This window comes from Coffea eugenioides, chromosome 7 (assembly GCF_003713205.1).
Source record: "Coffea eugenioides isolate CCC68of chromosome 7, Ceug_1.0, whole genome shotgun sequence".
Taxonomy (NCBI): domain Eukaryota; kingdom Viridiplantae; phylum Streptophyta; class Magnoliopsida; order Gentianales; family Rubiaceae; genus Coffea; species Coffea eugenioides.
The window spans coordinates 20,467,875-20,492,929 of NC_040041.1; the positions used below are offsets into that span (position 1 = coordinate 20,467,875).

The 25,055-nt window shown below is 35.9% G+C and overlaps 1 non-coding gene across 1 annotated transcript; it reads left to right on the top strand.

The window, feature by feature from the left end:
• Window positions 1-7,441: 7,441 nt before the first annotated feature.
• Window positions 7,442-7,548, top strand: LOC113778957. The gene has a single exon (XR_003469419.1). It is a non-coding gene; the product is annotated as a small nucleolar RNA R71 (small nucleolar RNA).
• Window positions 7,549-25,055: the final 17,507 nt, after the last annotated feature.

Consider the following 25,055-nt stretch of genomic DNA (forward strand, 5'->3'; position numbering starts at 1 on the left):
TTCTGAGAGTGGTGAAGTGGAAAATTCGTCGGCGTTTTTTCCCGCCCCGCAGTTGACGTGGAGTGGCGAGGGAATTTGAATAAATCGCGGCTGTGGGGTTAATTCCCCTTGGCACCCTTCAACTATACCTAAACTCTTATTTTAGTCCCTAAGTTCTAATATGAGACATTTTAGTCCTCAAATGATACCATTTGTCTCACTTAAGAAAGATGGTTCATGAAATATGACAGATTTTATACTTAAGCGGGCATATTCTATGGAACTAAAGTGGGATAAATTTTATACTTTTGAAATTAAAGTGTGAAAAATTTTATATTTTAAGGATTAAAGTTAGATGAATTTTATATTTTACAGACTGAAGCGTAACAAATTTTATTTTTTAAGGACAAAAATGGGCTACAATTTTTAGGTTAAAAATTATAGTGTCTCATTTTGAAATTAAAGATGAAAGTGAAAATTCACGAACATTTGAAGAGTACAAAGTAGAATGGATCCTATGTTAATTTTTCTTCTACAAGTTTTTTAACAACTTAATTACAGCAATCTTAGAAAACTTTCCAAAGTTTTTTAAGTGCACACCTCAAACACCCAAACACACAAAAGAAATTGTTTTCCCTTCTTTTGTTTTCTTCCTCCCCACACCTCAGTCTATCACCACCTCCACCATTGGGCGCCACTTGCAATCACCTCTACTGGTGCAGGCAACTCTTTTTTTCTTTCTTTCTTTCTTTCTTCCCTCTCTCCCTCTCTCTTCTTCTCACTCTTTCCTCTTTCTCACTTTCTCTCTCTTCCTCTTCTCTTTTCCCCATTCTCTTCCCCCCTCTCCCGAACTCTCCCCCTTCCCTGTTGGTCATGCGAACAGTGTTAGAGCGGTAGGAGAAGAGGGGAGGAGGAGGAGGGGGAGAGAAGAGGAGGAAGAGGGAGGGAAGGAGGAGGAGGAAAAAAAGAAAAAAAAGGTTGGAGAGGGGTTTCAACGGGAGGAGTAGGGTGGTGGCAGTGGAAAGAGGGGAGAAGGAGGGAGGAAGAAGAAAGGAAAAAGAAAAAAAAAGGAAAAACAAAAAGAAATGGAAAAGGGAAAGAAAAATTTGTTTTCCCAGTTCTCAAATATATAAAAGTTTTTCTACATTTTCTACAACACATTACAATAAAGTTGTTGTACAACTAATAAAATGAACTACTATAATAGGAATTGAAATATTAGAGAAAGAAGTAGAGAAATGGAGAATGATTTTCTTATTATTCAAACTAATCAAAAAGTACACTCAAGAGGTGCCAAGGTACCTCTATATATAGGTATTACAAAATTAAAGATACATCAATTCTATTAAACACTCATTACTACAAAAACATGAATAGCCATATGAAACGGTTCATCCAAGATATGAATAGCTCTTATGGATTGAAACCGTCCATCCAATGTAATTCCTTTACATAATGTAGCAACGAATTATGAATTACTCCCCTTGGAATCAATGAATTATGAATTAATTCTCTGGAGAATACAAATGGACATCCACACTTTTAGTTGTTTCATAACAGTTTTGTATAAACACACAAAAAACACACCTTCCAAACAAACCCAAAGTCATGTAATGCTCAACTACCGAGCTATTTGTTATCTTATTCTCATGTCTGATTTTCTATTATTTTTCAATTTGAATTGATTGATAATGTTAGGCTTCAATTTTCAAAGTTTGTTTGCCATTTTTGGTCTAACAAATTAAACTTATGGTAATTGAAATAAAAATTAAACCCAAAATACTAGTTGCCTTTGAGAATTTGATGAACATCATTCCTTTAAAATAATTAGGACAAATAAACGTAAAAGTAATTAAGCAAGAGCTACTAATGTAGTGTAAAATGAATGGAAGTATGGGGCATGAGAGATAAGTTGCAGAGGAAAACAAAGTACGTGGATTTAAGCGTTCATAACTCCAAGATCGCAAATGCACGTGAATCTGATTGAAGTGAGCAACTTGCTTTTGGCAAGGTAGCCGCTAGAATGGATTTTAATTTCCACTTTGATAGGGTGACAAGTTTTCGAAAAATATCGAATTACCAACCGAACTTGAAATCAATTTCAAAATTTTTTTTGGGTTAAAAAGGATAATTTCATTTCAATATCTGAACTGATAGCAGGTAAGTAAATTAAAACATAATACAGATATTTAGATCTGAAAATCAACTTCTACAAGACCCAAAAAGCAATAAACTTGATCATAATATTGAAACTTCGAGAAACTCCAAGAGTACTTTCCATCAGATAAATATTACTAGAACCAATACATCTGTGTCCATGTCTTCCAATAGTCAGATGTAATAAAAATTGCTCAAGCCCAAACAAAAAAATTAGATCAAATACATTGGAAATAGGTAATTCGAATTTCCATTGGTAATTTTAGTTTTCTAAAATACAAAGGTTTGAATTAGGATCAAATATAGTATTCATATTTCTTAATTTGAACTTATTGATCGACGATTTCCTACAAGCGCATAGGGTCGATTGTAGTAATAATTTACTTGGAGCATTCCAGGGTCGAACCCACATGGATGAGTTAATTTTCTTTTTTAGTTATTCTAAAATAACAAAGTTTAAATTCAAGGAGTGGTTTTTTCTAACTAAACAATAAATGAATAATCAATTTAAATAGAGTAGTGGTGAGAAAACAATAGACGTGAGCCTAAGGTTTCACGTTTTAATCTAGAATTTGAATTAATTATTCAGTTAATTTCTAAAATAAACCATGAACACATCACACAATTGTATTTTAGATTATCTCTCGATACATCTAAAGTATGCCTAATTAAATCCTACGTCTCTCTTGAGATCGCAAGTATTCAATTAATCAAAAACCTTAGTGATATAAGCATGTGATACAAATCCTAACATACTCTCGTGATTATGCTAAGTATGTTTATCTATATAGTGCACAGCTGTATCTCCTTTCTCAATTCAATACAAACTCTAAGAGCATGTCTATGATGGCCAAGCATAAACACCTAATTAAAATCAAGATAGACAAATCATAGCAAAAAAGCAAGAAATTAAACTAGAAAAATTAATCAAATTCCTTTATAAAAACCCTAACCCTAGAAACAATTTAGTTCATCATGATTTGGAAATTAAAATCGTGAATTCAAAGAGTTGCTACAAAAATAAGAAAAAGAGTAAGAAAACTTCACAGTTACTTGCTTCAATCTTCTCCTTGCGCGCTTCTTTATTCGCTCCATTTGATCTTGATCTCTCAAGAATGAACAATGGAAAGATGTTAAAACTAACCTGGACTAATGTTTTCCACCCCTAAAAACGTCCTAGATAGCCTCTAATTATAGTTTCTCAAGTAGTTTCCAAAACGGGGTAGGATTGGGCTTATTGGAGCTAAAAAACGACAATTTCATGCATTTTCTAGATGAACACCAGTGCAAACTCTGGCTTCAATGTTCCATTGGGTGACTTGACCTGAAAAACTCTGTCGTGAACATTGGCGCAAGTTACTGAAGATCCACGGACGGATTAATTTGGATCCATGAGCAGATCCACTTTAATGCCAAAAATCTCCATTAAAGAGGCTGAATCAGCTCTTGCTCAACATAAAAGTTGTAGCTTTTTGAATAAGCTTTCCAACGCCTCAAGAATTATGTCATTTGGAGGTCTGGATACTGAGATATGCCTAAAATACTGAAACATGTTCGTAAGAGCATTGCAGTGTAACTATACTTCAGTAATTTGAACTTTTGACTATGAAAACGTGAGAACCAAACTTTGATTTCTTATAACTTTGAATTAAGAATCATCTCAATCCGATTTGTGTAGCTCAAGTTACTGCCAAAATACTGAAACTTGTCAATCCTATGAAACCTCTTTCTCTTCATGCTTTGTTCTTCCATTGCATCTTTGCGCCCCGTTTTTTGTTCATTTTCTCTCCAGTTAAGCTTTTGACTTATTAGAACAATATAAGAGCAAAATCAAGTAGTTTCTATTCAAAATAAAATTCAACTAATATAGTTAACTAGCAACTTATACATATAAATCAAACTCCTCCACACTTAATTCGTGCTTGTACTCAAGCACAAGAACAAACCTATTAACTACAATCAATTACTATATTCAAGACTATTATTATTAAAGCAACCATTCTAAACAAGCGTCGAATATCAATAGTGAAAACCAAAGGGGCGCTTCTTCGATTAGCTTTTAATGCCATAAACCCTTTCAACTCTACCTAACTAAATTAGGAATATAAACTATTTAACAAGCATTTCCTTACAAATGGTCCAACTATTAATCCAAATCTCAAACATATAACCACATGGATCCACAGGTTATTATTATAATATTTTCCTTCCTTTTTTTTCTTTTCTTTATTTTTCTCTTTTTTTTTCAGATTTCCCCCACACTTCAACCTTTTCACATTTTAACGAGGAGAATACACTTAATTCTTAGCCGTTTAAGCCTTTTGAACAAACTCCAACATCTCCCAAATGAAAGAGCCTGGTTACTCAACTTTCACTGCTAAAGGATCACACACTCATAGCTATAGTCATTTTTTGATACGAAAGTCAACACTTTTAGGTGAAGACCTTCGGTTACTAGGTAATGACAACCAGCGAAGTATAGTTCAAATTAATAAAATAAGAATATGAGCACAAATAAAAACACAAAACCTTGCTTCATATCCCAATAATATGGAGAATTAAGATTAATAATTAGGCCAAATTCACAAGAAAAATGCTAGAAAAATATTTACAAAGTCTAGAAAAATTAGTCAAAAATTAAAAAAGTCTCAAAATACCAAATATTCATCAAAGAAGCACTCTTTTTTTTTTTTTTTGGTTGCCTGCCACGGTATCCAGGGCTTTGCCCTGACTAATCCGTTGGTCGACTCGGGTCGCACACCTGACTGTGGTGGGTGAGTCTCCCAACAACGGTAGCTGCATACGCCAGGTTTCGAACCCGAGATCTGCTTAAGCGGAACCAAGCTGCTTACCACTTGGCCCAACTCCAGTTGGTGAGAATTAAGATTAATAATTAGGCCAAATTCACAAGAAAAATGCTAGAAAAATATTTACAAAGTCTAGAAAAATTAGTCAAAAATTTAAAAAGTCTCAAAATACCAAATATTCATCTCTAAAGCAACACCATTTAACACTTAACACATTCATACAAATAAACTTTAATAATAATAATACTTGAAATATAAGCCATTGCCAATAAGGGAATCAACAACAAAAATTTGAAAAATTTTAGCCCAAAAACTTAAAAATTTCACTTCACCCATTTACTCCTCCCCACACTTAAGACAACATTGTCCTTAATATTGAGGATAAAATAAAGAAAGAATAACAAGAAAAGAGATGAAAGTAAAACTCCCTTGATAACAATTGGAGTGCCAAAAACCAAGTGGGGTGAGAGAAGTTGTCCGTTACCATCCAATAGTCAAGCTCAGGAAGCCATCCTACCAACCTAAAAGAACAAGTGAACACTATAAATAGGGGTTAAACACATCACCTAATTACCCAAACTAGAAAGCAATAAAATTGTAAGGAAATAAACACCACCATTAATCCCAAAAATAAGGAAAATATTAAATGAAATTAAAAAGAAATTCAGGTTGCCTATCGAGAAGCACTAAGTTTTATATCTTCAGCCAGACAAGGCTAGATAAGCTCAAGGAGGATAAAAAGTTTCAGCCTGTTTCATTGCTTCCACATTAAACTTTGGAAGGCTCCCAAGGTATGGCTGAGGAAACAACTTAGTTTCTTCCTCCACAGCTATATCGCGCTTCCGTACCACACAATAAGCATACTTGCGAAGATCTTGCAGGGGTGCAAGTACTAGATTTTGTTCCATGCTCAAAACATTTGTGGCCTTCACATTTTCATCCTCACCCGAAGCAATGACATCTTCTAATGGATCAAATAATGACTCATGAATATACAGTCCATTAGAAATAGTATTAATAACATCAAGATGACAACAAGACTAATCATATGAGGAACACTTTATTGTTTCAAAAACTTTAAACTCTTGCGCATCTTTACCCACTCTTAAAGTAAGTTTCCCTTCAGGAATATCAATAAGAGCCCCTCACGTGGCTAAGAATCTTCTACCAGGCATCTAATATCTTCCTTCATATCCAAGACAAGAAAATCTGCAGGAAAAATAAAATTTACCAACTTTTACAAGCATGTCCTCTACAATACTAACAGAATATCGAATTGAACGATCTGCCAGTTGTAGAGTCACTGTTGTATGTGTTAGCTGAGCAAACTTTAATTCCCTGAAAAAGGACAAAGGCTATATTAACACTGGAACCAAGGTCACACAAGCACCTTTCAACTACAATATTCTCAAAATAACATGGAACTGTGAAACTCCTTGGATCCTTCATTTTGACAGGAAGATGATTTTGAAGTACTGCACTACACTCCTCGGTAAGTGAAACTCTTGCAAATGTCTCCAATTTCTTCATCTTCTGCATAATTTCCTTCAAAATTCTACATAGGAGGGCATATTTGCAATAGTTTCGATAGCTGGAATATCCACGTGTAGCTTTTATAACCTATCTAAAAATCTTTGATAAGGACTCTTCAACCATTGAGGAAAGGGAACGGGTGGCACATAAGCTTTAACCTCAAGCACCTTAATGGATTGATTTCAACTCGAAATTCTTTGCCCGAACTATGTATCTCCTCTTGAGTTTCGGCTCTCTTGTCATCTACTACACCTTCCTCCTTGAGTATATTTTTCGGCTCATCAATAGGATCAACCAACACCTTTTCCGAAGAAAGGGCTAATGCCATAGTGGACTCCATATGAGTCACCTCTATATTATTGTGCAATCCCCTCTGCTCCCTTTGAATCAATGCCATAGATAATTGGTCTACTTGCTTCTCAAGGTTATGAATAGATACCTGCTGCAATTGAGCCAATTGATCCTTTTTCTGCATGTACTGCAGCATTATCTCTTCCATACTGGGATTTCTTTCTTGTGTAGGTAGAGGTTGACCTTGAGGCCCCTATTGCTGATTGAAAAACTCTAGTGGTCTAGCAAGTCCAACTCTTGGAGCCTTCCATGAGAGATTAGGGTGATTGTTCCATCCAAAACTATATGCGCTAGAGTCATGACCTTCCTGGACACCATAAGCTCCATATGAATATGGGTCTTGTGGTTGAGTTATACAATGTGATAACACTTGTACTTGATGACTCAACTCAGTAACTTGTGAACCCAATTCCGCTAACGTACTCATCTCATGAACAAATACTATTCTACCCCGAACTGTCTTTTGTTGTGAATTGCTAGAGAGCAACTCATATATTGCAATCGATTTTTCGGGGGTTTTATCTCCAATATATTCTCCAGCTGCAATGTCCACCATATTTTGTGTCGTAAATGTCAAGCCGTCATAAAAGAATTATACCTGCAATGCCAAAGGATATTGATGATGAGGACATTGAGCAACTAATAGCTTGAACCGCTCCCAGGCTTCATCAATTGGCTTCCCTTCCATTTAAGCAAAGGTGCAACTCTTATTCCTGAAATCAAGTGTCTTCTGAGGTGAATAGTACTTTGTCATGAAAAATTATAAACATCTTTCCATGTTCTCCAAGACCCCTCTGGTGAATTCATGGTTGTTGAATATGCAATAAGGGAAGCACCTCATGTGAAGATCATCCTCGGTAATTCCATGCAAAGGAAAAGTTTGTACCACCTAATAGAATTCACGAATAAAGGAGAGAGGAATATCATTAGAAAGACCATGAAAAGATGGAAACATGGTAAAGTGAATGGTCTTTAACTCATAATTTCTAGCCTCTTCACTTAGCCGAATGCAATAAGGAGGTCCTGTAATTATTGGGCATTGGATGTGTCTCAAACGAAATCCTACATTATTTCTAGTATCTATTGCCAACTCGAACTTGTTTGAATTTCTTGATTTATTGAACTCCAAGGAGATAGATGCCTACAAAATAACGAAGAAAATACAAACAAAAGATTAAGAGTATGTACAAATAATAACTAAAGTATGCAAATTAATCGTCGTCCTCGGCAACGGTGCCAAAAACTTGATCGATGATTTTATGCAAACGCACAGGGTCGATCGTAGTAATAATTTACCTGGAATATTCTAGGGTTGAACCCATATGGACAAGTCAATTTTCTACTTTAATTATTCTAAAATAACAAAATTTAAATTCAAGGAGTGGTTTTTTTCTAACTAAACAATAAAAGAATAATTAAGTTCAAATAGAGTAGTTGTGAGAAAACAACAGACGCGAGTCTAGGGTTTCACGTTTTAATCCAGAATTTGAATCAATTATCTAGTTAATTTCTTAACAAATCATGAATGCATCACACAATTGTATTTTAGATTATCTCTTGATACATCTAAAGTGTGCCTAATTAAATCCTACGTCTCTCTCGAGATCCCAAGTATTCAATTAAATCCTTTAAAAACCTTGGTGACACAAGCATGTCATACAGATTCTAACCTACTCTCGTGATTAGATTAAGTATGTTTATCTATTTAGTGCATGGCTACATCTCCTTTCTCAATTCAATATAAACCCTAAGAGCATGTCTATGGTTGCCAAGCATAAACATGTAATTAAAATCAAGATAGATAAATCATAGCAAAAAAGCAAGAAATTAAACTAAAAAAATTAATCAAATTCCTTCATAAAGACCCTAACCCTAGAAACAATTTAGTTCAACATGATTTGGAAATTAAAACCAAGAATTCAAAGGGTTGCTGCAAAGATAAGAAAAAGAGTAAGAAAACTTCTTAGTTGCTTGCTCCAATCTTCTCATTGTGCGCTCCTTTATTTGCCTCCATTTGATCTTGATCTCTCAAGAATAAACTATGAAAATATGTTAAAACTAACCTAGACTAATGTTTTACACCCCTGAAAAACGTCCTAAATAGCCCCTATTTATAGTTTCTTAAGTAGTATCTGAAACGGGGTAGGATTGGGCTTATTGGAGCTAAAAAACAACAATTTCATGCATTTTCCAGATGAACACCGGTGCAAACACTGGCCTAAACTCAGGCTCCAGTGTTCCATCAAATGACTTGACCAGAAAAACTCCGGTGTGAACATCGGCATAAGCTATTGAAGATCCACAGACAGATCGCTTCAGATCCGCACACAGATCCATTTTGAGGCCAAAAATCTCCATAAAAGAGGCCGAATCAGTTCCTACTCAAAACATGAAAGTTGTATCCCTTTGAATAAGCTTTCCAACGCCTCAAGAATCATGTCATTTAGAGGTCTGGATACTGAGATATGCATGACTATGAAAACGTGAGAACCAAACTTTGATGTCTTAGAGCATTCTCTAAGCTTCAAACTGAATTAAGAATCATCTCAATCTGATTTGTGTAGCTCAAGTTACCGCCAAAATACTGAGACTTGTCAATCCGATCAAACCTCTTTCTCTTCATGCTTTGTTCTTCCATTGCTTCTCCGCCCCCTGTTTTTGGTCCATTTTCTCTTCAATTGATTTTTTCACCTATTAGAACAATACAAGTGCAAAACCAAGTAGCTTCTATTCAAAATAGACTTCAAATAATATAGTTAACTAGCAACTTATACATATAAACGTAATACAAATACGCCCTATCACTTATTGAGTTCGATTTCAACTTTTGATATTTATTAGTAATAAATCATGTGCTTTGTATGTGATTACAATATCGTAAAAGATATTATTCTTTGGATATTGAAAATATTTCTGTGGAATTTTTTTCATCATGAATGCCATAGTATAGTTTTTTTGGTTAATTATTTTCTTTAGACAGTTAATTTTAAAAATTTTATTAAATAGAAAGAGACAAAAAGGATTCCAATGTAGTTAACTTATCTCTTACAATTGAGTTTGGAGCTATGAACCAAATATTTTTTGATTTATAGTTTCAACTCTAACCATCAAATATTGATACTATCATCTTTTACCAAAACTACTAAATATTCATATTTATTACATATAGATCACAACAGTTTTTTTTCTTTTTATAAACAAAGCAATATAGTTAAGCTAGAAAAATAATCGTACATGTAACTTGAATTCTTTGTATTCTTTTTTATTGCGATTTTGTAAAAAATGTAATGTACGTGATCCACCATGTAAGGTTTTTTTTTTCTGACTATACATTCTAACAATTAAAATTTCATTGATAGAGATAGTTCGACTATTCTATTTTTCTTTTCTTTTTATTCATGTTTTTTAGCACAATCCAATGCAAAGTAGAAGTTACAATTATACATTTTTAGTATAAGCACATTTTACTAGTGTCGATATTAGTGTTTTTGATGATCACGGAATTGGAATGGGATTTGGAATTGTAGGTAATCAACAATTTTCATCTCAATTTTTAGTACATTGGAGTGTTTATTTTTTGAATTGTCACCATATATAGGATTTAATTAAGTTTATAGGCAAATGATACTCTACAAGAAAAAACAACCGCAATGAAAATTAGTTTGTTTGTTGGGGGATTAAATGTCCCCATATATGTTCTCACATATAAAGTCCGTTTCTTTTCATCTCTACTTCTTGCCAAAACTACAGACTTATATAGAGTCATCTTCATTGTTTTAAAAGGTGTTTTTGGAGTGAGTCATGGGGCTCGTCCAGAGGTGAAATGAGCTCCAAATACCCTGAGGTGTTTGAATAGGGTGCTAGTGTTGTTGAGCGTATTGTTTTAGGGCAAAAGCCCAGGCATGTAGGATATTCAGGGCGCTTTTGTATTTTTATTATTTTTTTAAATTTAAAACTTTAATTTTACTAATTTATCTTTCTTATCTATCTTTACAATCCTTATTATTGTTTAATAATTTTGAAGAATTATTCCACTTATTTTCTCTTTGAAAATAATTTGGAAAAATTACAAAATAAAAGCATCCATGACTTTGTTTCCTATAATTTTTTCCTTTTATTCTACTAACATGATTTTAGATGGTTAATGTATCGGTTAGAGTATGTTATGATTTTAATTATTAGACAACAATGATATTTTTGTAATTTTATCAATTTTTTGTGTTTATTAGTAACTTATATATACATACATGCATACATATATATACAAACACATTGATGAGAACATGAAGATTTGGATTCCCTTCAAATTCAAGGAAATTCAATTGATGGTTGATGGTGCAATCGGGTTCAAGAATCATTGAAGATTTGTCATGCTTATTTCTTGTTATTTATTTAAGTAAGTTTCCAGCAATACTTGTTAGTTAGTCTTGAGTTAGTAAGGGAAATAAAGGCTAAGGTCATGTTGACCATAGTTAAGCCAATTGAGTCAGTTAGTTTCTTATTCTAATTGAATTATAATTTTAGAAAAGTAGTTAATTGTTTCCAAATTTATTTAGGAAGTTGTGTCAAGTCAAATAAGGAAGTTTGTATTATTTCCAATTTAGATTAGGGTTTTGAGTTTTGTAAGGCTATAAATAGCCAACTTTATTTAACTATTGAAGACATGATATTGAAGATGAATTAATAAAAAGAGAGTTGTCTCCTTTTATGGAGTTCCTTGATGGAACTCGAGTTTCTTCTTGAACTGTATCAAGTATTTAGCTTGGATACTTGTGGTGTTCAAGGCAAGATGATTACGTCATCTTGTTCTTTCAAGCCAATAGCCAATCCACTAGGTTTCTAGAGACGGGTTCTCTTTAGGTCTAGCAAGGTAGTTATTGTTCCTTAACCAATAACCAATCCACTAGGTTTTTAGAGACGGGTTCTCTTTAGGTCTAGCAAGGTAGTTATTATTCCATAACCTGATCAAGATAGATCCTTCCGCTGCCTGATCGACTTGGTTCTTCAAGACAGGTTCTTGCTGGGTCAAGTTCGTATCACACATGTGCCATATATGTATGAACATTGTAATTTTGTAATATTATTGTATATTTTATTTTTTATATATTTAAAAAATAAGTTTTGTGAGACTCCTCGAGACTTCACCCTATTTGGTGGACATAAAATGTCTTGCCGAATGCCTTTACCTTTTAAAACATTGGTCATCCTCCTAAATTTCTTATTCCTCTTATAAAAGTTACCAGCAATCATACCTTCTTTCTTGTTGGTGATCACTACACAAATGTTCATGATAAAAAAAGAATAAACTAAAAGGCGGTATCAATGACATTAACATACCTTACTTTTTCAAGGTAAATCTTTATTTACTTCGGATTAAGTAAGTTTTCTTCGATCATCTTTTTTTTCTGTATGTTGGCTAAGAAACGTCGCTGTGGAATGTTTTTTAACCCACTATTTTGGATTCTCTACTGCTTCACCTTCTATACAGACATTGGTAGAATTCTTCCTTCCATAGGTCCATACATCATATGCTATCGTACCATATTGAAGAGATATTCATCTTATTTCTTAGTTGAGACCATTCTATCATAAGTTTTAGTCAAGTATAACTTTGAAGCACGTATAATAATAATGAGAAAATAAGCATGAGTCAGCACTCATTTCTGAAATTCCATAACATAAGTATACGCATTATAAGTTGGCCTGCACATAGAAGAATAAGTAGCAAAACCTTGTGTAAATTCCCAAAATTTGAACATCACATTATAGGACTTAATTAAATAGTAAACTAAATTTTGGCCTAGAGCTATAAGTCTTATGGTATAACTATTAAGTAATTGAGCTAGAGAAACTCGGGAGCAATTTATTCAAATTTTGTCCGTAGTAACCACCGTCCTAGTATTTTAGACATCAATATCTCAGTCAAAACTAACTAGTCCTATCCTATCCTTTTCTATGTTCTCCTATTTGATCAACTAGCCTCTGAGCCTTTGAGAATGGAGAAAAAATTAAGGTAAAGTCCTGGAGAGGGATTTATCAGTGAGGTGTTTACTAGGTCGGCAAATTTACCAAGCAATATCTGATCCCTTCTTTATTAATTTTTTTTGTAAGCTTTCTTTGTTCATTTGTTAGTTAAAGAACTTATTACAGTTAGGATTCTCAGAAAAAACTTTACTAATGAATTTAATAGTATGCATAAATTTGTTTGATGGATTGTAAGGATTAATTACAACGAAAGAAAGTAGGTTATCAAATTTTCGTGAACGAATTTGACAAAATACTAGTTCACGGTGTGTGTGTCTTGTTAATCTGGTGACTTTTGGCATTAGACAGAATGCATGAGCACTGATGCATTCTTGGAATTAGTTTCCATGCCTGCTCTGTTTCTTAGAATAATAACTCATGGACTTTAACCTGTTGAATATTAGTATGTTGGAATCTGGAAATTAGGCTCCACGCACATGCATGCATACAGATCATGAATACTTGGGACTCATAATCGTCCATTCATTTGGTTTTGTGGGACAAGTCATAGTGAGGTGGCCACGTTCTGTGATTGCATGCAATATAAACAGCAACTTAGATGTTTAAATCGGTTGAACTTCATATCAAGGCAAAAATGAAACAAAGTGCAATTGGGTAATAAATGCAATTAGATTTATCAATAAACTGTGCACACACTAGCTGCCATCTTGGCCGAAGCGATACCTTAGGAAGGAATTTTGGACAACTAGTAATTGAGTTTGGATGTTAGGACATCATCATTCAAGATTAGATTTATTTGTGTCCTGACAATTCATTTAGAATTAAATGTTTATTCTGAGAATATATTTTATACAGCAAGGATTTGAACTTAAGAATAGTGTAATAATGGTATAGGTGTCGCCATAAGTGAGGAGGACAGCCGAGGCAATGAATATTTATTAATTGCAGCTTGGATTTATACAGAAATATAAGTAGTTCTTATTCTTCTCTATTTTTGTAAATATTGTATTCAACTTGTAATTTTTGCCAAAATTGGTATTTTGATATAAAAATTCAATTTGAGCATGTGTATGTGCGTGTTTTAATTGTCTAAATTATAGGTGACAAGTTACTTTGGTTGTGTGCATGATGTGCTTGTACTAGAATTTTTAACCAGTAAATTAGACTGGCTTATAGTTTAACTCAGTGGTGTTGATGGAGAATAGTTTCCATCCATCAGAAGAGAGTACTTAGAACTCATTGGACCCTCCAAAGATGAGTACCTGTAAATCATTAGACCCACCAGACGGGAGTACAGGGAACATATTGGACCCTCCTAAGGGTTAACGTTAGGTTGTATATCGCCAAGTGTTGACATATAACTTGGTTGCTAATGGAGGGTTCTTGGCACTAGAATGTATTTGCAAAAGTTGTATATTTAATTGCCTCTTATTTATGAATTGCAATTGTAATATGTATTTGCATGCTTGTGTACGATTGTATGTGAAATTTATATTATAAGTAACGTGTTCAAATTGGTGGTTGAACATTCGGTCTACTTACTGAGTTATGTTGATTGCTCACCCACGTTAATTATTTCTTTTTTTTTTTTAAGAGGAGTTTAGTAGTCCTGAGACGAGCTAGGGATAGGTTTGTGGGATTGGTAGACATGGTTCATGGTTGTCTTTCAGCTTCGTTCTCAAATTATTAGGTTCTTATTCTTTGACTTACATGCCATAACAAGTGAACTATTTAATATAACTTTGTGTCAGGACCTGAGGACTAATTGGCAATTAGGCAATAAGTAGCAGTTTCTGTTAGTCTATTAGAAAGTTGTTAGGATTGGTGAGGTTAGCAAGTTAGTTTTTTTTTTTTTTTTTTTTTTTGTCAACAAGTTAGTTAGTTTCTAGAATAAAGTAGTAGTGATTGTTTAGCTCACTCTTATATAATGAGCTAAGTTGTAAAAGATGAGCAAGTTGATTCATAAGTTATGAATCATAACAGAATTGATTCTCATTTCCCTCTCGTTCCCCTCTCTCTCTTATTCTTATCTTCCCCTTCCCTTTTCATCTCCATTGTCTTGTTCTTCTCATTCAATTGCTCCCTTGCAGTTAAATCTCAGGAATTCTGCTTGACTTCCTGACAATTGGTATCACAAAAGCGATTCTTGGACTATTCCAGCTAGTTCCAATGGCAGAAGGTACCCGTTTCAAGAATGTAGAAGATCAATTGAAAAAGCAGGAAGTTCGCTTGCAAGAAGCTCTGCAATCGATTATTTATCTCCAGCAGAATCAGCAAGATATTCAACAACAACTGCGGGAAGAAATGGAGATTTTTAATCAAGAGATGAGAGCAATGATCTCAGGAATGGACCAGAAAACTAATGCCTTAATCCAACTTGTGGCCCTAGAGAAGAATTGAGAAAGAGAGGAGTCAACGTAGCCAGAAAAAACCCCCATCTTGCCCACACTGCCACCGTACACCAAACTTCAACCAGAACCTGGCATCAATCAGTGCTTCAGAGCTAAATCTCCTAAGGAATTTTTACCAAATCCACCAAGGATTGAACTACCACTGTTTGTTGGGGAAAATCCTCGCATCTGGCTTCGTAAATGCCAGAAGTACTTCATCACTTACAAAGTTCTGCCGGAGCAGCAAATGGATGTAGTCACAATGTTTCTTGACAGCAAAGCGGATGTATGATATCAAGGCATCAAGGTGGAATTTTCGGAGCTATCGTGGCAGCAATTTTCTGATATGCTCTGCGAGAGATTTGTAGAGAAGGGGATTCATCATGTGGTAGAGGATTTCAATAAACTACAACAATTGGGAACTGTGGAGGACTACCAAGAGAAGTTCGAGGAGCTGAAATCATTAATGTTGGTAAAGAATCCTCACCTCTCTGAATCATATTTTGTTTCAAGTTTTGTTAGTGGATTACGGGATGAAATTAAGACCATGGTAAAGATGTTGAAGCCGAGCAAAGTATCTGATGCCATGGAATTAGCTCGACTATAGGAGGAAGCCTTGAAACTACAACATAAGTCTGCTAAACTGATAGCAAAATCACCTGTTGACCCTAAGTTTGGCCTATACAAGAGTACTACTGCTGTTCCCAATGCCTATAAAATTCCTCAATCCAATGCATTTAAAGGTGAAAGTAATTCAGCCACGCCAACTAGGAAAATATCTCCACAAGAAATTCAATTTCAAAAGACTAATAGACTGTGCTTCAAGTGTGGGGAATGTTTTGGGATAGGACACCAGTGCAAGAACAGGCAGCTGAATCTGATGATAGCTGATGAGGAAGATGAGGGGGAGTTTCTGGATGCGGTAGGAAAACAAGATGAAAAACATAGGCAACCCTGGGGAACTAATGGATGTTTCACTACATGCACTAACTGAGGCGTTGAAAAGGAAGACAATCACTCTCAAGGGGGAAATCAAAGGAGTTCCTATATATATTTTGGTGGACACAGGCAGTTCAGATACCTACATCAGTCATTATTTGGTCAAAAGTTTGGATTTACCATAGGCAGTCACCAATCCTTTCACAGTAGTCATTGGAGATGGCTCAAGTGTGACTGGATACACCAAGAGTCCCAAGGTACTACGGTCCACTAACAACTATAAATTCTGCTTTGATATGAGGATCATGGATCTTGGAGTATGGGACCTAATTCTAGGAGTGGATTGGATGACTCATTATAGTCCTATCACCTTTGATTTCCACAAGCTGCACACAGTCATTCATAGTGAAGCAGAGGAATTAATCCTGCAAGGATGTGTAGCTGAAGCAGAGCTCAATCTACTGAGATGCAAGGATTTGAGGGACTACATTAATTACAAGCACGGTTGCTACAACATATCACCAGAGCCCCAAGGAAGAGGTCCAGATATTGAAACACCAGCAGAGGTGAAGGAGTTATTGGACAGGTACAAGGATGTGTTTGCTACTCCCACAGGCTTACCCCTGAGAGAAGTCTGGATCATTCCATACCTCTTAAGCCAGATGCTCAAGCTTTCAAAATCAAGCCTTATAGGTGCCCTCATTCTCAAAAATCTGAAATAAAAAGACAAGTTATGGAAATGCTAGACAGTGGAATCATTAAGCACAGTAATAGCCCATGTGCTTCACCTGTATTGCTAGTTAAAAAGAAGGATGGAACCTGGTGTTTTGGTGTTGATTATAGATACTTAAACCAACTAACTATTAAAGACAAGTACCCAATCCCTAACATTGAGGAGCTGATAGCTGAGTTACGTGGGGTCTAAGTACCACTCCAAAATAGATCTGAGAGTCGGATATCATCAAGTTAGAGTTAAAGCCCAGGATGTACACAAAACTGCTTTTCAAACTCATGAAAGACATTATGAACTTTTGGTGATGCCATTTGGACTGACAAATGCACCAGCCACCTTCCAGGCCTTAATGAACCAGGTTTTTCAGCCCTACTTACGCAAATTTGTGTTAATATTTTTTGATGACATACTGGTCTATAGCAAGGATCTGAATCAACATGTGCAACATTTGGAAGTGGTGTTGAAAGTACTGAGGGAAAATCAGCTCTATGCCAAGTTGTCTAAATGTTCTTTTGCTCAGCAAAGAATTGAATATTTGGAGCATATAATCTCCTCAAAAGGAGTGAGCATGGAAGATGGAAAGATAAATGATGTGTTAAATTGGCCTACACCAAACTCAGTTAAGGCCTTAGAGGATTTCTAGGCCTTACTAGGTACTACAGGAGATTCATCAGGCATTATGGTGTCATATGTAGACCATTGACAGAGCTGCTTAAGAAAGAAAGTTTTTGTTGGAATGAACAAGCAGATTCTGCCTTTCAACAATTGAAGCAAATCATGTGCACTTCCCTAGTTCTCAAACTACCAGATTTTGAGAAACCATTCGTAATTGAAACAGATGCTAGTAATGGAGGTATAGACATAGTTTTGCAGCAGGACTCTCATCTAATAGCTTATCTCAGCAAAGCCCTATCAACTAGGAATTTGGGTTTATATGTCTATGAGAAAGAATTAATGGCCTTGGTATTAGCCATGACCAAATGGAGGCATTATTTAGTGGGACATCATTTCATTATTAGGACTGATCACCAGTCCCTGAAGTTCTTGTTAGAGTAAAACCTGACCACTCCACTACAACATAAGTGGTTGACTAAGTTGTCGGGTCTGGACTACGAAATCTAATACAAGAAAGGAAGTGATAATACTACTGCTGACGCTCTATCCAGAAAAATGCTCTATGACAAGGAAGACCAACAAGAGAATTCTCTACTAGCAATCTCTGTAGTTAAACCAAAATGGATGGAGGAGTTATGCAGAAGTTATGAGGGGGATGAGCATTGGCAATCTGTAATGGCCCAGTGTCTACTGGACTCAACTGGGGATGATTATCATGTCATAAATGGTATGCTCAAATACAAAGGAAAATTGGTAGTGGGATCAACCAATAACATCAGAAGTTCCTTACTTAAGGTAGTACATGACACTGCTCTAGGAGGACATTCAGGCCAAAGGGGAACAAATCAAAAACTGAAAGCCTTGTTCTATTGGAAGGGATGAAGCGAGATGTGATCAAGTTTGTTAGTTCTTGTGATGTGTGCTAGAGATGCAAACATGAAAATATACCTTATCCAGGTCTGCTGCAGGTTCTATCTATTCCTGATAAAGCATGGTCTCATCTCACTATAGATTTCATTGAGAAGTTGCCTGCCTCTCAGGGATACGATACCATCCTTGTTGTCAGATCGTTTCACAAAATATGCATATTTTTTGGTACTCAGGCATTCTTTTTCAGCCACACAGGTTGCACAGCTTTTTCTAGACAACATATACAAATTACATGGGCTGCCAGTGTCCATAGTAAGTGATAGACATAAAGTTTTCACTAGCAAGTTTTGGCAGGAGCTATTTAGATTGAATGGCTGTCCCTAGCAGAGCTATCGTACAACACTACATTCCATTTAGGGTTATAGACCACACTATTTGACTCTATGGATATAAACCAACATACTTACCCTTGAGACCTTACCAAGATTCTATCATACCAGGTGCAAAGGATTTGGTGCAGGAGAGGATTAGAGTTTCTCAGTCCATTAAGGAACATTTGCACAAGGCATAGTAGAGAATGACTTATTTTACCAACAAGAACAGAACTGAAAAGACCTTAGCAGTTGGGGATTATGTGTTCCTTAAGTTGCAACCTTATAAACAGCAATCCCTAGCCATCAGGAGGAGTTTAAAACTAGCAGCCAAGTATTATGGTCCCTTTGAAGTTTTAGAGAAGGTTGGACAGGTTTCATATAGACTCAGGCTACCTGAAGGAGCCAAGATACATCCAGTTTTTCATGTATCCCTGCTCAAGAACAAGATTGGACTAGATCAGAACATCACCCCTACCATATCGGAGTTTGACATGCAGGATCACTGCATATTAGAACTAGAGGCAGTTCTTAAAAGAAGGATTATCCTAAAAAATGATCAACCAGTAATACAATATTTGATCAAGTGGACTCATATGGATAGTTGTAAGGCTTCCTAGGAAGATGCATCAGTTATTAGTCATCAGTTTCCAAATTTCCAGCCTTGAGGACAAGGCTATTGATAAGGGAAGTGTGACACCCCCACTTCTCCCAAGAGCGAACCCAAGGGTATCTGCGGGATGCCTGCCCAACTCTCACTAGGACTCGAGACAATTCTAATTCAAACTTGAAGTCTAATACTAACAATGAAAGTCGGAATAAAGGTACGAAATCATTTTCATACATAAATATTCAATCTTATATTACAAGATACCAAAAGTACATCTCATTCCCAAAATATACAACCTCCAAAAGTCGTTTAGACAAATGCATTCAAAATCTCAAATTCAACAGTGTATCAAGTCCCAAAATACAACCGTTATAAGTTGACCAAACAATTACAATCAAGGTACTAATCAAAAGAGTAATCTAGTCGGCTTTTCTCCAAAATCTTCCCATCCGGTCCTGCTAAGGAAAATAAATCTAACGGGCTCATGAGGCCAAGAAAAAAAAACAAAACATGCACATGTGAACACATAGTTCAAGTAACAAGTAATAATAATATATGTACAGGAATTAAAGTCAGAAAGTTCAAGTAATTCACAATTGATAATATAACACACTTGTTAAGAATACAGGACATCTCAAGAGCTAATTTCCACTTGCTTCGCCAAGACTCGATCCGATACCCCCTCGTGATGACACTCCGTAATCCGGGTAGGTATTAAATCCGTAGAAACTTCACGTAATACTTCCTCCATCCACCATTCCATCCTCTCGGATCCGTAATCAAACACGCACGAAAAGGGCGATACTATACGAGTATGTCGAACAAGATCTCAAGAGATTAAGTTTTATTTTTAAGAACACGCACGAAAAGGGCGATACTCCACGAGTATGCCGAACAAGATTTCAAAAGATCAAGTTGTGTTTTGTAATAATTCCATGGTTCATCAAACTTCTTGACCAAGTCCATGCCGGCTCGAGTAGCAAGATTGGCCAATGAGATTTGGGCATCCCCATAAGTCGAGGAGGTTCACTCCACTCGACAACACGACACGCACGACAACACGACATGCACATGTAAATGAGTATATTTTGCCGACGAGATTCACTCCAATCGACTTTGAAAATCAATTTTAATGCAAGTAAAGTTTGAGTAAAGGATAGCGAGTGTGATAAAGTACACACTCGTCTCATCAAGTGATATTCACGTATATAAGCAGATAAATCAAGTAAACACAACAAGTCATGCACTTGATACTCACCAATTCAAAAGTAATTGTGCGAGTAAAGTTTTTAGTTGTCCCCTCCGGGATTCTCTTCAAGTCGCTTGAGCACCTGAAGATATAGTGACCATACATCACTCATGTAAACCCACTACCACGTAACACATAAGAAAGAATATCCACTTGTTTAGATTAAACCAAAGTCTCAAAAGAGAACCTATTTTTCTCCAAAATCGAAATTCAAAAGTGATGGTTTAATAACACAAGAAAAACTGATTTCCTTCATGAAATTGAGTTTAAAGCAATCAATTAACATCAAGAAAGAATAACGAGTTCTCAAATTTTCATTTTCTAAGAAATCGGCAAATTTCAACTTTGCGCATCAAACTTTGAAAAATCAGATCTTGTACTCAGTAGGTCCAAAATTAGAAAACTTCAAACCATTGGAAACTTGATTCAAAGTACTAAAAGTTTCTAGAAGACACTCTTCCAAGATTCTAAATGGAAGACATTCAAATTTTAGCTCAAAGTGGCTGACTATGGGCACACAGGACAGTTTTAGTCTTATTTTTCGACAAACTTTGAAAATTTGGCAAAATTTACAGAAAGTGAACTAACCTCTGAAATTTGTAACTCAATTAGAATTTCAACCAAAACACAACAAGCAGAACTAGAATCGGAGTTTTGAGTATCTAGATATAGCAGCTCAAAGTTAGCTAAAAATGAGGACTAATTGAACATTTTTCAGATTTGAAAGGCTATCTTTGAAATAGTATTTGGCCATCGAATTGGCATTGAAAATACATCAAATTCGGTACACTAGATCTTCCATATATGAACTATATCTCTACCAAATTTCATACAAAAACTCATGTGGGATGGCAGTTAACAAGACAACTGAAGTTTGTGAAATTTTCAAAACAAATCTGCCAGCTCAAACTTCTCTTCCCTTTTTAAACACTTTGTATCATGAAATCAATCCAATTTTTGGATCATTTATGAAACCAAGGTCCAAGAAATATTTCATAAGCAATTGTTAGTTGGTTGACATCAAAATCTCAAAATAAAACCTCTCACAAACAACCAAACCAGTCGGTCAGCTTGAAAAGAGGGTTTTCAAGATTTGCTGCAGTTTACAAACTGCACCATATCTCACTCAATACAACTTGGAATTGAGAATGGTTGGTGGCGTTGAAAACTAGATTCAAAAGACTACATTTCATCTGAACAAATCGTTTTGAAATTCAGTTTATAAAGAAGAGAAAACAGAGTCACAATTGCAGTTTCTAACTTCCTCTCGTTTGGACTGACAGAACAGGGTAGCCGACTTTGATCAGTCACTACAGATGATTCACTTCGAATTAGAAGGTGCATGATACACCGTTAGAAAACTACAGATGTCTAGTTTTGAATGCCACTGACGGCACTCAATCCGATGTCCGGACGGAGAGATATGTTCGTTCAAAGAACACTGCCAGAGGACCACTGTTACACGTTTTTCAGATTTTATTCTTGCCAAAATTCAATTTTTATCCAACCAATTCCTCTCGTTTGGACTGACAGAACAGGGCAGCCGACTTTGATCAGTCACTACAGATGGCTCATTTCTAATTAGAAGGTGCATATACACCGTTAGAAAACTACGGATGTCTAGTTTTGAATGCCGCTGACGGCACTCAATTCTGACGTCAAGACAGAGAGATATGTTCGTTCAAAGAACACTGCCAGAGGACCACTGTTATACTTTTTTCAGATTTTGTTCTTGCCAAAATTCAATTTTTATCCAACCAATCCAAATTATTTTTGATAGAAACTTTATACACACTACACACAACATATAGACATCTGTTTCAAGGTCAATTGAGCATAAAAAATTCGAAATCAAACCACTGCAAAAACAGGACAGATTCGTTCATACCTAACATCAACTTCCATTGGTTTCCTTTTCACTTTCCTACCCAAATATCATCTTGTTTAACATATAATTACCTCAAACAACATTCATTATTACCATATCAGTCCAATATATCCATTGTGGAATTTCATAGAGCCTACTCCAACATTTAAACTCAAACCACAACAATAACCATGAAGTTACAAGCTTTCTAGCAAAAATAATCCTACTAAAGTTAAAATTAAGTGATCGGATGATTACCTCCTACACTTTGGAGTAAAATCAGAAATTTTGCACCTCTAAAACCCAAGAAAAAACGTGTGATGATGCTTCCTTCCAAGCTCAAGTGAATCTCCAAGTGGTTTTGTGGTTAGTTGCAAAGTTGGAGATGATTTGGAGCAAGAATAATGCAAGATGATGGAGAGCTTTTCTTCCTTCTTTTCATGCTGTTATGGCCAGCCAAGATGAGAGAGAAAAGAGAGGTTTTGTGTGCTAAAACTTGGAGTGAAAGAATGTAATAGTAGGTATAGGTGTTGGGCCAAAAGTCAACTCTTAATAATGTGCATAAGCACGCGTTTTGTGTCCGTTTTCTCTCGAATTTGTTTCACGTGTGCACTAAACCTCTAATGTACTTCTTTTAACATTATAATTATTCACTCTTAGTAGTCTAGAATAAATTTCTTAAAATCCTCCAATTAGTCGGGCGCGTGATAACGCGAACTTCCAACTCGCACGCGATAAAGCACAATTTCTAAGAAATTCTTGTAACGATAATATAACTAACCAATACTAGGGTAATTAATCATAAAAATATCTATTTTAAAACTAACGCATGAGTTCTCAAATCTCTAAGGTCACTATACTCTCAGATCGAATATTGCCTCCAAACGCGTATTCGTTATTTCTTACTAAACGAACTTCCGAAAATTAAATTTATTAACGGGACATTTTAAAAATATATGCAAGTCATTTTTTTTCTGAAATGATAAGTGATTTTATATATGAAATGTAATTTTACACTGTCGAGCAAAGGCTTGAAGATGCTAAATAATCAGTGTATCATGGCACTGAGGAAACCAGAGTTCCTCATCTATCAATATGCCTAACGCATAAACACTAATTTTGTCACTAAGATGATTAGAATCTTTACTAACATAACAAAAGGAGCACATGCGAAACAAAGACTTCAGATGATAGATATCCTCCAACAAGGTAGCCACACGCATGTCTTGAGTTTTATTATTTAGAATAAGCTTGAGAGCTTGCTTACTATCCATCTGGATCTTAATCTTCTCCCACTCCTGCATTGCAGCTTTGCTCATTAGAAGCTTGACTGCTGCTATATCATCTAGGAGCTGACAGCATGTACTTCTTTCGTGCAATGCCCAGCCTAGCACCTGATTCTGGTTGTTCAATGATATTGTAATCCCCATTCCTAGCTTGGGGCTGTTATGCAGCTTTTTTGTAGCGAGTCTCAATCTCATTGTGTCTCCAGTCATGTCTTGTTGTGGAAGTGTCACTTGAGTACCTGTTTCTGCTGTGCTCATTCTTGCTGCCTTTACTGAAGCTTCCACGAATTCCAGCCATTCCTCCTGAGCTTTCTGTATTGTCCTAATTGCAGGATGTTGTTTCCCATTGAACTCTTTCTCATTCCTGCTCTTCCAGATTTGCCAGAGAGTATTAGCAGTTAAGGATAGATGCTCATTTCCTTCACTTCTTGATTTTGCTTCTGCAATGTTGGTCCACCATTTCCTGAAGCATCCCTGCTGATCCATCATTCCTTCCCATTGGTATTGGGCCATCCTCCACACTTGTTTGACATACCAGCAGTTAAGCAATGCATGTTCAATTGTTTCACCTTCCTCTCCACATAATCTGCACATTGGATCTCCTTGCTTGGTTCTTGTAATGATGAGTTGTCGAACTGGTAATGCCTGGTTAAGACATTTCCACAAGAAGATCTTCACCTTCTGCTTAACATTTAGCTTCCACAGGTGTCCCCAATTCCTTTGGCATTTATTACTCCAGCTAGTGCTAGCATCCTCCTTATCTGCTTTCCTACTTTCCTTCCTGTCTTGCAATAGCAGCCTATAAGCTGAACTAACAGAGTAGTTGCCATCCGCGCCATGGATCCAAAAATTACTATCATCTCTCTCAGCTAGGCTGATGGGAATACTCAGTATCCTCTCTGCCCCCTTGCTATTGAAATACCTGAAGATTAGTTGTCTGTTCCACCTCCCTTGGTTTATCAAGTCTGCAACCTTGTGTATTATGCACCCCTGTGGCTTGCATGAGGTTACTTTCCCTTCCTGGTTTCCTGGTAACCAGCTATCCTCCCATATCTTGGTACTTGTCCCATTTCCTATCCTTCTTCTAACTCTTTTTTCCACCAGGTTTCTCGCTCCCATCAATCCCTTCCAGATCCATGAGGCATTATCTCGTACCTTACACTTGAAAATCGAATCCTTAGGATGATATTTAGCCCTTAGTACCTTGCTGACCAACAGGTTTGGTTGCGTGATCATTCTCTAAACTTACTTCCCAAGTTCTTGAAACCCAGTCCTCCAGATTTTCTGACCAGGGAGATGTTGCTCCACGAAGT